The 15,699-nt window shown below is 32.4% G+C and overlaps 1 pseudogene; it reads right to left on the reverse strand.

The window, feature by feature from the left end:
* Positions 1-12,297, reverse strand: part of LOC134275463 (protein mesh-like) — a 32,516-nt pseudogene extending 20,219 nt beyond the window's left edge.
* Between the last annotated feature and the right edge of the window lie 3,402 nt (positions 12,298-15,699).

The following is a 15,699-nucleotide window of genomic DNA, read 5'->3' on the forward strand; positions in this document are numbered from 1 at the left end:
AGTCCTAACTTTAAGATGACTGCGGACCTGTCATATCTTAGGTGATTTTAAGAAACGCTGGTGTCAGGAAAACAATTAAGAATGTTTTTTGTGTAAATAAATCAACTATATACTGTAAATTAATGATTTCTTTAATGAACTAAATCCATTTATGAACATCATACCGTGTGAATATATGTATATACCTGTACAAATAGAAATGGAGAGAACAGTTAATAAGAATGCGCTCATTGACATGTATGCATTTAAAGATTAAAACATCAAAAAAGATAAGCCCTTTCCAAGTAGATAAAAATATACAATTTATTGTTTTTTTATTGGGACAAAAACGGAGGGATAGGGGGGATACATTCAAAAGATCTAAACCAATCTGCTGCATTTATTGGTTTAATTAAAACAGCAGAGAAACAACACATATTCAAAAAATTAAAGAAAGTTTATAGAGGTGACTTCCTCTTCGTGGAAGAGAGAGAGAGAGAGTTTGTTGATCAACTTGGACAAAGAACAAGAAAAGATGTTACAGGTAGGCCTTATATCTTTTCTAAAATACTTATCCAATAATACAAACAACTATGGAAAGAAAAGTTACTTGTATATTGTCATGTAGCTCCGTTTTTCTGTTTCTGCTAAATGTAAATTAGATTGTACACAAATAACTCTATTATATCAATCTCTTTTTTTTACACAAAACTTGGATAAAAATGGACTAATCTGCTAAAGGTATATGTATGCAATAGAAATCGATTAAAATGAATTTTAAAAAAATACTTAAACATGTCAGTCTTAAATTAAAACATGCTTCTAAAAAAAGGACTAGGGATACACCCAATAAAGAAGTACTAACTCAGAAATGTTCTTAATAAATAAGGAAAATAAAAACTTTAATCGTCTCCAAACCTGATTTTTTTTGGGGGGGAGGGGGGGGGGGTCACATATATGATTATACAAAACATGTATTCGAATATGGTTTTAGATGCTAGATTTGCTTGCATACTCGCTAGTAGCTACACTAAGGGATGCGAGTATGCGAGTGGATCAAAATTTAATTCGATTGTTTTAACTAAATTCTTTAAGTGACTAAGGGGGAGCTAACACCCCCGCCCCTTCTACATCTACACGTGATGATAACTTGAAATAGGAAGTTCAGTAATTGCAACCCGGAACGTTTATTATGACCATAATTTTTGGTTTCGGGCTAACTTAGCTTCGTAACAAAATGGAAAACAAACAACTAAGTAGCAAAAAATATGAAATATCTATGAGTTGTTACATCCCGGAACATTAAGCATGACCATGATTCTTGGTCCCGGGCTAACTTGGCTTTGTCAAACACTGGGGAAAAACAACTGAGTTGCAAATAGATATGAAATATCTTTCAGTAATTGCAACCCGGAAAATATATGAAATATCTTTCAGTAATTGCAACCCGGAACGTTTATTATGAGCATAATTTTTGGTTCCAGGCTAACTTGGCTTCGTCAAAAACTGGAAAACAAACAACTAAGTAGCTAAAATATATGAAATATCTTTCAGTAATTGCAACCCGGAACGTTTATTATGACCATAAAATTTGGTTCCGGGCTAACTTGGCTTCGTCAAAAACTAGAAAACAAACAACTAAATAGCTAAAATATATGAAATATATTTCAGCAATTGCAACCCGGAAATTTTATTATGACCATAATTTTTGGATCCGGGCTAACTTGGCTTCGTCAAAAACTGGAAAACAAACAACTAAGTAGCTAAAATATATGAAATATCTTTAAGTAATTGCAACCCGGAACGTTTATTATGAGCATAATTTTTGGTTCCGGGCTAACTTGGCTTCGTCAAAAACTGGAAAACAAACAACTTAGTAGCTAAAATATAAGAAATATCTTTCAGTAAATGCAACCCGGAACGTTTATTATGAGCATAATTTTTGGTTCCGGGCTAACTTAGCTTCGTAACAAAATGGAAAAGAAACAACTAAGTAGCTAAAATATATGAAATATCTTTCAGTAATTGCAACCCGGAACGTTTATTATTACCATAATTTTTGGTTCCGTGTGTGTGTGTGGGGGGGGGGGGGTAAACCTACGCCTCGATGTACGATGTCTATATTATGCCTATTTTTGCAAAAAAAAGTGGGGGCTAAGCCTCCCTACTCCCACCCCCTCCGGTTCTGACGCCTATGAATGGCATGTATAAAACGATCATATTTTTACCAACTTCATCGTGTTTTATGTATTCAAACACCCATGCAGAAATAATTATTTTTACCACATATCTTAAGCGGTTGGTGGTTAGGACATTCCTCGAGGTAACACTAATGTGCATTTTAATTCCTTTAAAACAAACAAATAGCAAAAAAAAAAAAAAAAAAAAAAAAAAAGACGAAAGAAAAGAAAAGAAAAAAATTATTTTTTTTTTTTTGATCGTATTAAATAAAAAGCCGAGCCAGTCAACATATATTGTCTTTACTTTTCATATCTCAATTACTATTTTTTTTTCTTCCGACGATTAAAAAAATTATCATTTTCATTAACTACACGTACTTGGCTTTTTGGTATTAAAGGGAATAAACCATACTCGTATTCTTATGTTTTCATGTTTATTTCATTACAGAATAAATCATATCATCATGAAATACATGTACTGTACCTACATGTAGTATGAAGATTAATTTAGAAGAAAATAAACCATATACGTAACATTCTTCAACAGTGAATCATATACATATTTCAAATGGAATATAAACTATATATCATGCCATTTCATCAATAATATCTAATTATGAAAAAAAAAATCTTTAATTATGAGGAATGGAAGCCGTGTTTGAGCCTCGACTGACAAGTCGTGTAATATCATTTAAACAGAGAATTTAATTCCGTAAATATATAATTATCAATATTTGTTCTTTACTTTTATCGAATTCAGAAATAAAAAAAATTATCAATTAATTAATTCTTTGACATTGTGTTTCTTTAAATGTTAGTCTTTCGTAAACCCGGTCTTAAATTGTTTATCTCATAACCATGCTCTTAACCTGTCTTTACGGGTTTGCGTGCATTGAAGCGAGAGATTCACACCTGGCATGCACTAAATAAACAAAAGGAATTGAGTTGTAGATAACCGATTTGTATACATAAGATAAACAAAACCTTATAATGGGACCAAAGTCATATGTATCAGAAAGAGTATCATCAGGCTATTTATTCATCTATTTTTTAAAATTGCTAAGTACAAAACATTGCGCGACGCACGAAAATAGAATGTCGCTGCGTGATGCTAAAACCTCAAGAAAAAACCCCACTAATTCCATGACTCAGTGTGGAATGAAATCTGGACAGATACCGCGATTCGAAGATTGAACTCATGGCCGGAACCTATATTACAGTAAAATCCGGAACCAATATTATGATTTTAAGGTTCCGGCCGGAACGTGAAATACCCGGAACGAATATTATGCGACACCGGTCGGCAGGGGATGCTCACTCCTCCATGGCACCTGATCCCACCTCTGATGTTCAGGGGTCCATGTTTGCTCTGCTCTTATTTTGTATTGTTTTATGGACTTTGAGATTGAATACTGTTCGTTATCTTCATATCCTTCTTGTTTACTATTGTATCAACGATTTGGTCAGTCGCGACCTGGTTTCGAACCCCCGGGGTTATGGAGCGATCACTCTACCGACTAAGCTACCGTGACGGTAGGTCCATTAAAAATGGTCCCCATTCATTAACTTACCTTTTGTATTACACCCCCGTCTGTTATGTCACTAGCATCTATTCTGAATGCAAATTTTCCTGGTATGTCAACATTGGACATTTCATCAACATTAATAATGTCTATAGTGCGCGATGCGTTCACCGTGAAAAACACAATACCATCTCCCGCATTAAAGCCAACCTTTAAAGAGAAGAAATGCTTTACGTATTCCAAAATCATTCTATTTAATGTTTTAAAAAAATTTACATGAAAAGTAAAATCAAAATATTGTGGCCTTCAATTTAACATTAAGAAATATCTATAAACAGTTGTCATTTTTGTTCCTACCTTGAAACAATATCTCTCTGTGGAGTTAAAAGATACCACATAGTCTGACATGCCTGTTTTACATTTGGATATTTACCAGAAAATTAAGACATCAAATCAGGCATGTAGCATCGTTTTTGAAAGTGTAGGGGGGGGGGGGGCAGCCAGAGAAAAAAAATTACTTACCCCTCCAAAAGTTGACAAGCAAAAAAAAAAATGGAGTTGCCCAAACTTGAAAATCCTATTTCGTTGGGTGGGGGTGGGGGCAAACTTTTTTTCAATTCCAACTTCCTTCCGCTACCGATTTTTTCAGCATACAATAGTACATTTCCTTGATATCAATACACTGCGGTGAGAAGTGGGGGGGGGGGGGGGCAAACATTCAAGGAACTTTTTAAAATGTAAAGATATTGTTGGGGAAAAAAGTGGGGGGGGGTCCAGATATTTTTAGAATTTTTGAATAAAATGTCTAACAATTTATAGAAATCGTTTACATAATTTGCGTATAAAGCATTGTGACATACACTAAAATATTATTAATTATAAGGTCAGACCTGAGCAGGAGTTCCTCCAAGTCCAGTCGTAGCATTACCACCACTTGCTGTACCCGTCGTCCATTCAATTTGCTCGTAGTTGTATAAAGTAAATGAATGTTGTCCATTGGTTATCAAAACTGCTTGAAATGTGTTTGTCTGAAATGTTTTTTAAAAGTCTAAGAGTTGGTTGTGGATAATTTGTTAATATATCTATATTAGATATCTATGTAGAGAGTAAGGCATTTAATAAATTTTATGTCATTTCTTATTATAGGACGATAAGTTGCATTTATCAAAATTCCTAATTCTAATTTGTATCACTGTCACATGAAAACTTCATTTGAGGTCAGAAATGTTTCAATGCAATCATTGTATTTTGGTTCAATACAAGAGACTTGAAACGACTAAATACGTTTTATTTTCCTTTCTAACTTTTTTTTGTTAAATTATCATTTTGCCAACTGTTTCCATCCTTTCAAATGATAATACGTGCCTTAAACGAGATTAAAAGTGTATTGGAAAAAAATCAATTCATATGAACCTTTGAACAAGGACTGTCACAGCCGTAGTATGCGACTCTATCCCAGGTAGCAATAAATATCCACGAAGCTCTGAATCTGAAGAATCTGGGGAAATAAGCTCGGACCTCTTCGCTGGCTCTGTCAAGTAGGGTAGAATTTACGGTTTCTCTGTACCAAACTCTACCTCCGTTTCTCGTGTCCACATCTGCCCAAAATGGTGCTATCATCCTCGCGTCATTGGCAATGGGGAATGGGTTAGGTGTGTATGTACTGACAGTTTGTAGAAATGAAACCACTCCATTTGTGTTAACCTGTATAAACCGACATTTATATAATTATTAGAATTATTTCGACTGAAAAAATGTAAAAAATGAAAAGTATATATCAATATATCATTGTTATATAGATAAAACCAATTCCTGATGAAAATTATCCAAATACTCGTTTATTATGTTCCCCAAACGAAGTTTGGGAACATATTGTTTTTACTTTTTCTGAATTTTTTCTTTGTTCTCCGGTACTTTTTTGTCCGCGAGTGTTCTCGTAAACTACTCATCCGATCTAGGTGAAACCTTTTTAGGGTCACTAGGTATGTTATGTAGATGTGCGGAACGAAGGTCATTTTGCGCGCACGTGCGTGCAGGTGCGCGCACGTGTAACACGTGAAATGACCAATATAATAGATTTAGCCGTAACTTTTTAAATATTGGATGAAATGCTTTGAAACTCATAATATAAGGATATAATAGTAGTATAGACATGATGACATGGTCAAAATAGCAAGATCTCACGCGCATGCAGGTGCCCTTCGCTGCGATTGGCTGAAACTTAAAGTCTAAATATCTATTTTGTTTTCTGACAAAATCCTTTGAAATTTTGAACATAGTCTTACATTATGAAGATCTACAGCATGGTATATAAGAATAATCATGAACGCACGCACATGCACGTGTGCTGCAATCTGATTGGCTAAAACTTTAAATGCCTACAACTTTCTTGGTTCTCAATAATACAGGGTGAAATTTCAAATATGAATAGATATAATGATTGCCTACATTATACTACTATCAAAAGTAAATACATGGACGTGCATGCACATGCGACCGCACACAATGTATTAAAAGACAGTATACTTGAGTGTTTGATGTTCATGCAGAATTAAGAACTTCTAAATGTCAAGACATGTAACATACTGAAGCATGCAGATCTTTTTACCCTTGACTTTGAAACTTAGGTCAAGGTCACTGGTAACCTGAATGAAATGTTGATATTAGCTATTTACCAAAATCACCTTGACCTATGAACTTGAAATCGACCTTAACCTTTGTCCTTGACCCAAGGGTAAAAAGAAACATGAAGTACATGAATTGTACATGTATCTAGAAACACCTTTCAGAGTTTATTTCGGTTGACGGGTTAGAAGTTAAAGAGGTGGTGGTTTTTAATGACCTTGACCTTTCATCCAAATGTCACAATCAATCTTAAGTTCTTGGAATAAGATACAAGATTCAACTCCAACGTTAAATAGGTTAAAAATAAAAATAACCCCCCACCCCACCCCACCCCACACACACAAACAAATCAAATTAATGGCAACGTAGAGAATCACTGTTAAACTCAAATAACACCTCGGACCCACATAAAATTTCAGGAAAACTGCAGAAAAGAGCTCGAGGAAAGTGTATTAAAATATTTCATTTGAGTTTCCAAAGTATATAGAAATTATTAATTTATACAGAAAAAATTACAAATCCTGTCGTGTTTAAAATTAAAGTGCAGATGACCAAAGTTGGCATATAAGCCTTTTATAGCCTATTTATTCAGATGTCGTTAATAGCATTCGATTCTACTGATTTGAAATAATATTTTAATACCAAGCATCCTCTGTTTAATTTACCTTTGAAATTTATTTGAATTTTTTTTTTAGAATTACGCAATCCCCAGAAATAGCGATTTTCGGTATATAAAAAATCAATATACATGTACGCTCCTTCGTAAAATAATCAGATATTTGCATTCATGAAAAAAATATAAATAAGAAGGTGTTAAACAATATAGGTCACATTAGCTGACACGAATGTCTTTTTAAACATCTCTTGTAAAACCCAGAGAGTAGCCCCCTATGCATTGGAAAAAATGAATAGTTCCGGTCAAAAAACCTTTATATATTTATTTACAAAGTATATAAAATTTACCAGGCACAGGTATCAGAGTTGTCAAAATGGCCTGAGAGGAAATATTAAAAAAAATTCTGAACAGAAAGGAAAATCCCTTTTCCATGTATGGAACTACTATTGAATAAGTTCATTTTGATTGGTTAGGTATTGGCGTGATACCCTTAGTCGACTTTAACCCTGCCTTGTTATCGGAATAAAACCAACTTTGAGCCCGAGGTTATAATAAGTAGAGAAATAAAATGTTAATCGATATATTAAAAATATGACATATGCTTGAAAAATGTTAAATTTGTATGTGTATTTTTTTCTTTGATTCGTGGGATAGAAAGATATGTTAGTCGCTTAATCAACATGCCATAATCATCTTGCATATGCATGTACATGTACGTGTGCGCGCATGCAAAACGTTAAACAATATATCGTTGATAGTTGATATCATTAACTTTTATATTCTTAAATGAAATCTTGGGATACTTAGCATATTTATAAAAGGTCTTAGAAGAAAAAGGCACGATAAGGGACATGGGGAGCGTTTGGGGAACATCTGTAACGGTCCCCGTTACAATTAGCACTAGTTTCATTTGTCTTAATAAATATTTTTAATTGAGTAACTAAACTTGCATACGTTTTGAAAGAATATATTGATCTGTGTGAAGGATGTGGAGATAACAAACAGTATTCAAGATCGAAAGTCCATAAAACAATACAAATCAGAGATGGGATCAGGTGCCATGGAGGAGTGAGCATCCCCTGCTGACCGGTCACACCCGTCGTGTGCTCCTTGTCGTGATCGGGAAATAACGGGAATATCCGTCGTCAATTCCGTGTATGGATAATGGACTAACAATTAGTATGAAAAACGTGATTCAGCATTTGACTCAATGATAAATTGTATTTGCTGACAAGGTCATTGTATCGACCAAAGAACTTACGAAATGATGACTTTAAACAAGACTGCTGATGTTCGTGTTTCATCAACTTGTTTGTCAATGATTTACCTCGTTTTTTGTTCATGAATATGTAGATCATGCTCTTTGGTATCGAATCAACTGAGATATATAAACACAGTTCGCAGGTGATGAATATACATGTATATTGTTGCATAAGTAAGGGAAGTTGACGATAGAAAAGTTAAAATCATCACGTTGATCATAGAGCTTGGTTGTTAGATTACCATTAACGTCTTTTCCAAGTAAAATATCAAAGTATGAAACAGATGTGTCAGACTCTGTAATATTTTTTATCTCAAGCTCACCAGGATGTATTGTAACGAAATATGAATGGAAATTACCATTGTTAATTGACAATACGTCGTCGATATATCTTAATGTTGAGTTGAAGGCCACAGCAAGTGTTTTCTTCTTTTCACGCATAAGATTTTGCATAAACTCTGCTTCGTGTGAATACAAAAATAGGTCTGCTAATAACAGAGCGCAATTGGTACCCATGGGAATTCCAATAGATTGTTGGAAGACCTGATCTCCAAAACAAAAACCACATAGGTATTGTCAATCAGAAATTCAAGATTCTTGATGTCAACTTTAGAGTACTTGTGTGTGAAGCCAGAATGTGTTTTCACAAAGTACTGATAATTTTGCAATTGACGAATGAAGAAGTTAGTAGATTTACGAGTTCATTTTTTCGAAAAAGCAGCTATTAATGATATCAAAAAACCTGGACTTCAATTTATCGTGGGGAATGGTTGTGTATAAAGTTGAAACGTCGTGTTTTAAGCTGCTGTTGATTTTGGTAAAACCTTGTAATTTCAAATGTTCCAAAAGTTCTTTGGAACTTTTGAGTATCCACATCTGATTAACACTACTTCTTGAATATATTGTTCCACAGTCATCTGAAGTTTTCTTAGTGAGGAGTAAAGAAAGAGGCTTGGTTGAACATTTAATGGAACCCGCTTAATCTGCCACAAATATGCCGCAACCCTGTTTTTCCCGCACATCCATTATCCATTTCTATACCCATCCTCACTTTTTCTCTTTAAAAACAGTAGTTAAAACGTACTGATCAGTAGAAAAACGTCTCTGTGAACATGAAATATAACACATTTAAATATCTTCTCATTGCATTTTTTTCGATAATGCAGAGTAATGTGGAATTAGCACTCGTTATATGTCTTTTAGTACACCTTTTTGGGGGGATGGGGGTGGTTTTAGTTCATCTGAGCAAAAGGCTCAAGTGAACGTTTGTGATCAAAATTTGTTCGTTGTCTGCCTTTGTGGTCATCGTAAAATTTTGACAAATTTAAATTTTTTCCCATAACTACTCAACCAATTTCACCAATACTTGGCAAAGTGTAATCTTTGGTAAATGGAATTCAAATTCATTTAAATTAGGCCTCGCCCATTCTTCTAACAAAAAATACTAAAATATAAACAGTAGTAAACTATAGTTGTAGTAAATCAAAGTTCCCAAGTTTTCACAATAGATAATCAAAGTTCCAAAGATTTCACTATAGTAAATCAAAGTTCCGATATTTCACTAGTTTTCAAAGTTTTTGTCATTAGTTTAACAACTGTGTTTATATTGTTTTTCATTATTATTTAGCCTTTTAGGGGAAGATTGGTTTTTGTTGTACATCTAATTAAATATACAGAGAAGTATATTCAAATGCAATACTTATATTTTATTTTTTATTTTAAAAAAAAATGCCACTTTCAACCGTCGATTTTCTAATGATTGGTTTTGTCAATTTCTTCTGAAGTGGTCAAAAATAAAATTATATTTGCATTGCAATGAAATGCAAGTTATAGAATTTATCTAGTAGCTTCTAAATGCATATTTTTAACCCTAACCTTAATACTAAACTGATTTTCCCCTTGCCAAAGTACTCAGGTGAGCGCCTGGGCCTCTTGCCTTATTTTTATTTTATTAGGATTGTTTTGTTATTGGTTATTATTTTTTAGCTTGTCTTATACATTAAAAAGCTGAATTAGTTGCTTCTCTGTTTAAAAAGATTTGGGGCAAAGTAGTGTAGACGGAATTTGTGAAATTTAACACGATACGCTTAGAAAAAAAAAGTTGCATCAAATTAACCCTGATTTAGGAAGTTTAAAGAACTTTATTCGGTAATAACCAATATTTGCCCCCCAAATCAAACTTTGATGGAGATATATTTAATTAAGTTCTTAAACAGGGGAGTATATGCTGACTTCAAAGCACTGAATATTTTCATGAGTAATGACGCCATATGTACGTAATGACGTCACAAACATGACGTAAATTTAAGTTTTTTATGAATTTTACAGAAAAATGTACATATTTCGTCGATATTTTGAGTAAAAATCACCGAGCGCATGTGTGTTCAGGATCAATATTTTGATATAATGTGTAGAATGATAATATCAATGAAATATGTCAATATTTTTCCTGAACAAACTTGCGCTCTATAAATTTTAAAGCTAAAATTGTTGAAATTTTGTCCATTTTGTCCTCTTTCTGAAAAAGGATATAAAATCGGACTAGTTTGTGACGTCATAAAAACAAAAATTGTGAATACACTGCTTTGACACTATAATATTTTCTGTTAATTTATATTTCTCATACAATTTAGTGAATTCAGCACATTTCAGGAAGTTTTCAAAATTTGACTTTTGAGGGGGCAAATATATGCAATATACCACATATAGTTCTTTTTATTATACGTTGAATGATACATTTATCATTGTACAGTAACCTGTGTGTGAAACTGATAACAGTAATTGGAGATGATATTTTACCTAGAAGTTAAAAAATTAGATTACCTGAACCAAACTCTATATCTAAAAGATCATATTTACAATCAAGAATAACATTTTATATACATGTTTGTATTCTATTGGTCTTTTTCTTTTACTTTATTTTTTAATTTAGTGTTTATTTTTATTATTTTTTTATTTTATTTGCTTGTATTCATTAAATAATTTTTAATACAAAAACCTTTTTAGCATTAAACATTGAGCAAGTCACTAGAGAGAGCCTCGAAGGAATTAATTTAACAAAACAGCAGCCATTTCCAACCGTCGATTTTCTAATGATTGGTTTTGTCAATTCTCCAGAACTATTGGTAGATAAAAATATTGCAACGGAATTCAATCAATGGAAATTACCTAATAGTTCTAAATGCATATTTTTAACTCTGAGTCATGTACAATTTGTTAACAGTATTTTTTTAAAACTGTGTGCGGTATAAATAACACTACATACGTTTGGCTTATATCAAGTTTGAAATAGTTATCGATTTTGCTTAATGATGTACGGTGTATTTGTTAAATTTTATCAAGAATATGAGCAGTTTAGTTTAAGTCATCATTTCGTAAGTTCTATAATCAATACAATGATCTTGTGAGCGAATATGATTTATCATTAAGCCAAATGCTGATTTACACACTGAATTGTCGACAGATTTTCTGTTATTTCCCGATCATGATAAGGAGCATAGGGCGGATGTGACTGGTCTGCAAGGGATGCTCACCCCTCCTTAGCATCTAATATCCAACCTCCGATGTTTTGGGGTCCATGTTTGCTCTGCTTCAATTTTGTATTGTTTAGTGTATTTCTGAGCTTGAATACTCTCCGTTATCTCCATATATTTCATTTATAGTCCGATACTAATTTTTAAGAATATTTTTTTTAAATTAAACAATTTAAACGGATAGGAGCAAGAATACATGTTCTATTTTCACTTAATTTATTACATGAAAATGAAAAAATATCTATATTTCCATTTCATAAAATAAAACTTATACTAATTATTTTTAAAGATGTACTTACAATGAGTTTTGGGTGCTGGTGATTAAAACGTATACTAATTAATTTTTAAAAAGTACTTACAATGAGTTTTGGGTGCTGGTGATTAAAGAATGGGAAAAGTGTTGATATAGTTATATCACCAGTACTTCCATCATCATTTTTGGCCATGTCTGTGTCCCCATGCTGGCTTCCAAATGGGAAAAAGTCATGTAAGGTTAAAGAAAATGTCTGAGGAACAACAAAAACAAAACACGTAATTAAAAAATCCGTCTGCATAGTTTTAAGATACTTCAATCCAAGACAAATAGGACGAAAACCGATATGCGATGGGTTTTAATACCTTAAATTGAATAATTTAAACGTTTGAAACACCCCTGAATGTGTAATTGCATAACATATAGTCCAAAGTTACTTCCTGGTACACGACGCGTGTTAGAATTCCTCGCGCCCTTTATTCTTTTGTTATTTCTTAGCAAACATTGAATAAAAATCTCTGAAGGGATTTTGTAAGATTTTCAACTGTATCCACAGACAAAAAATGCATTAAAACAATAAGTAAGAGTAAGTTCCAAACTCAGACACAAACGTTTTCTGAAAAGTGTATTATATTTAACTTTATTTTGTTGAGGTAAATTTTATATAAATTAAATTAAGAAATCAGGTGCGGATCAAGGAATTGAAGTTAGAGGGGGCGCCAAAAGTAGGCAAGGGGTCTGGGGGCCGCCTTGAGGCCCCAAGTGGGTCCAGGGCAAAGCCCTGGTGGGACCCAGGGGGCGAAGCCCCCGGAAGCTCCTGGATTCTAGAGATTTTGTAGGGTAAAAATGAGGTCTACCAAGTATACATATTTACATTTTCTAGACGAAACTGTGATTTACGTTAATTTTTACAATTTTAGGGGGGCGCCGGGTGCGCCCCCCCTTGAATCCGCCACTGGAAATCAAATCTTATTCATTTTGTATCTTCAAGGTGTAGAGTTTAAATACAAGTACATATATTTATTGGCACAAACACAATTATAATAATTGGCAAAGGCACATAATATTATGAATATCATCAATTGTTCATTTAAACAATTATCTGGTATAGAATGTAAGATTATACATAATCATTGTTAAATTGTACTAACATTTGTAAAAAAATTATGTTTGAAATATTGTGTATTCAACGTATTAAATCTCAATGTTTTAAAGATATATATGGAAACATTACAAGATTTGTTTTACTTTCATTGAAAATTTGTCGTACTTCTTATCATCAGGAATACAAGCTGTAATCAAAATGTGTTTATTTTACGTAGTATCAATTACGTAGTATCAATTTATTCTACGTTAATTCTAAGGTACAGTGTATATTCAGAATTGAATATATTCAGCTCCAATCTACAATGACTAGAAATAAATTGCACAAAAAGAATTATTATTCGAAGTTATCAGATAACTTTAAGGTAAAAAGATAGATCTAGAATATTAAAGATAAAGTCATTTTCTTGTGTAATCAATATTGTTTGAATTCAGCTGCTTCAATCATTGTCATTCATGTACGACCTAATGTCACCAGCTTAGAGGGTACAGAATAAAGCATTTTTATTATATATGAAGAGATATACAATAAGTTCACAGAGTTTACTTGAGATCAGCTGCCACAGTCATGTCTCCTTGAAGAGATGAAACTGAAATACAACACAGGGTTTTGTACGTGAAATAAAAGTCGAGTGATAGCAAGAAAATGATACCCCGAATAACATAAAAGTACATGTACATTACCTACTGACGAGGATAATTTAATTTTTATACTTCTTGATAAATGACAGTTGTGGAGTCAGTACGTCTAATTGGAGTATTTGATGCGGTTATTTCTCGAAGAAATCTCGAAGAAACACTTGACAATACGTCGTCGATATATCTAAATGTCGAGTTGAAGGTCATAGCAAGTGTTTTCTTCTTTTCACGCATAAAATTTTGCACAAATCCAGTTTCATATGAATATAAAAATAAGACTGTTAATAACGGGGCGCAAATGGTACCCTTGAGAATTCCAATAGATTATTGAAAGACTTTGTCTCCAAAAACAACATAGATGATTTCAATCAGAATCCTAAGATTTTTTTTTATAGACGCAGCTGTCAATGATATAAAAAGCCTGAACTCTAATTTATCATGGGGAATGGTTGTGTATATAGCTACAAAGAGGTAAGATTTTAAACAGGTGATTTTTTTGTAAATTCTTGTCATTTCAAATTTTCTAAAAGTTTCTTGGAATTTTTGAGTATTCCCTTCTCATTTACACCACTTCTCAAATATAATGTTGCACAGTACATCTTCATTACTGCAAAATCGAAGGAAGATGGATATGTAGTTTTTATATTGCCCCTAAAGTGAAATTTCAACACCAGTTTGATACATTTAGTCCATTCTGACAAAGCATAAAGGTCTTTTTTCATATGTTGCCCATAGCTTGGGTTAATCTTCTACAGAATTCATAATATTTATGATATAACATGTACAACCCCCTTTGAAAGATAGGGGTTTCCTTAACTTTGGCCCTCTAATATTTTAACGTTTACATAAGATAACTTTATGTACGTATACGTAACCAGTAACCCATTGTTGTAAAAGATACAATTAACTCCTTTTAAATATCATTTAAGGTTAAAGAAAATGTCTGAGGAACAACAAAAACAAAATACGTAATTAAAACAACCGTCTGCATAGTTTAGAGAGACTTCAATCCAAGACAAATAAAACGAAAAGCGATATGCCAAGAGTTTTAAAACCTTAAATTGAATAATGTAAGGTTTGAAATGTGTATTCGCATTATATATAGTCCCAGTTACTTCCGGGTACAAGAAGTCCGTACGAATTCCTCGAATTCTTAGCATACAGGGCTTAAAATTTGTAAGAATGTTCTACAGAGTCCACAGAAAAAAAAAATTCATATATATATATATATATATATATATATATATATATATATATATATATATATATATATATATATATATATATATATTATATATATATATATATATATATATATATATATATATATATTTTTTTTTTTAGCACATTTTACAACAACTCTTAAACTAACATAACTGCCCTAAGTGAAGAAATACTAATATAGAAAGCAAAAAGAAATTCACTTTTACATGATACCCACTTTTATATATATATATATATATATATATATATATATATATATATATATATATATATATATATATATATATATATATATATATATATATATAAACAGAAAAAAAATCCACAGTGCTCGGTAGTTTACAGGTAAATCTTTTTTTAAAAAAGAAACACGAAAACCTTTAGTTTAGCTTATGCGCTTTCATTTCAAATCTTCAGAAGCTTTATAATACGTAACATTGCAAACATAACGTCATAATAAGCTGAACATTACATACAAACGTCTATTGTGACGTCATAGTCAAACTTTGCAGGAAAACTGTAGAATGAAAATAATAAGTACAATTTTTACAACAATTATGCTCAATTGTCTTCGCGTCTCGTTAGATCTGATGATCCGCGCCTGTCAACTCGACGTGATACGACCCATCGGATCAAGTTACTGTTATAATGATAAATTTATTATGTACCCCCTTATAACTAGCGAAATATAGCAGAAGAAAACTTTAGAGATCAATTGTATAATATTTATTTATAAAACAATGCATAATAACTAGGGACTTT

Source organism: Saccostrea cucullata, unplaced genomic scaffold (genome assembly GCF_032062105.1).
Source record: "Saccostrea cucullata isolate Sc308-1 unplaced genomic scaffold, CSIRO_AGI_Scuc_v1 ctg686, whole genome shotgun sequence".
Taxonomy (NCBI): domain Eukaryota; kingdom Metazoa; phylum Mollusca; class Bivalvia; order Ostreida; family Ostreidae; genus Saccostrea; species Saccostrea cuccullata.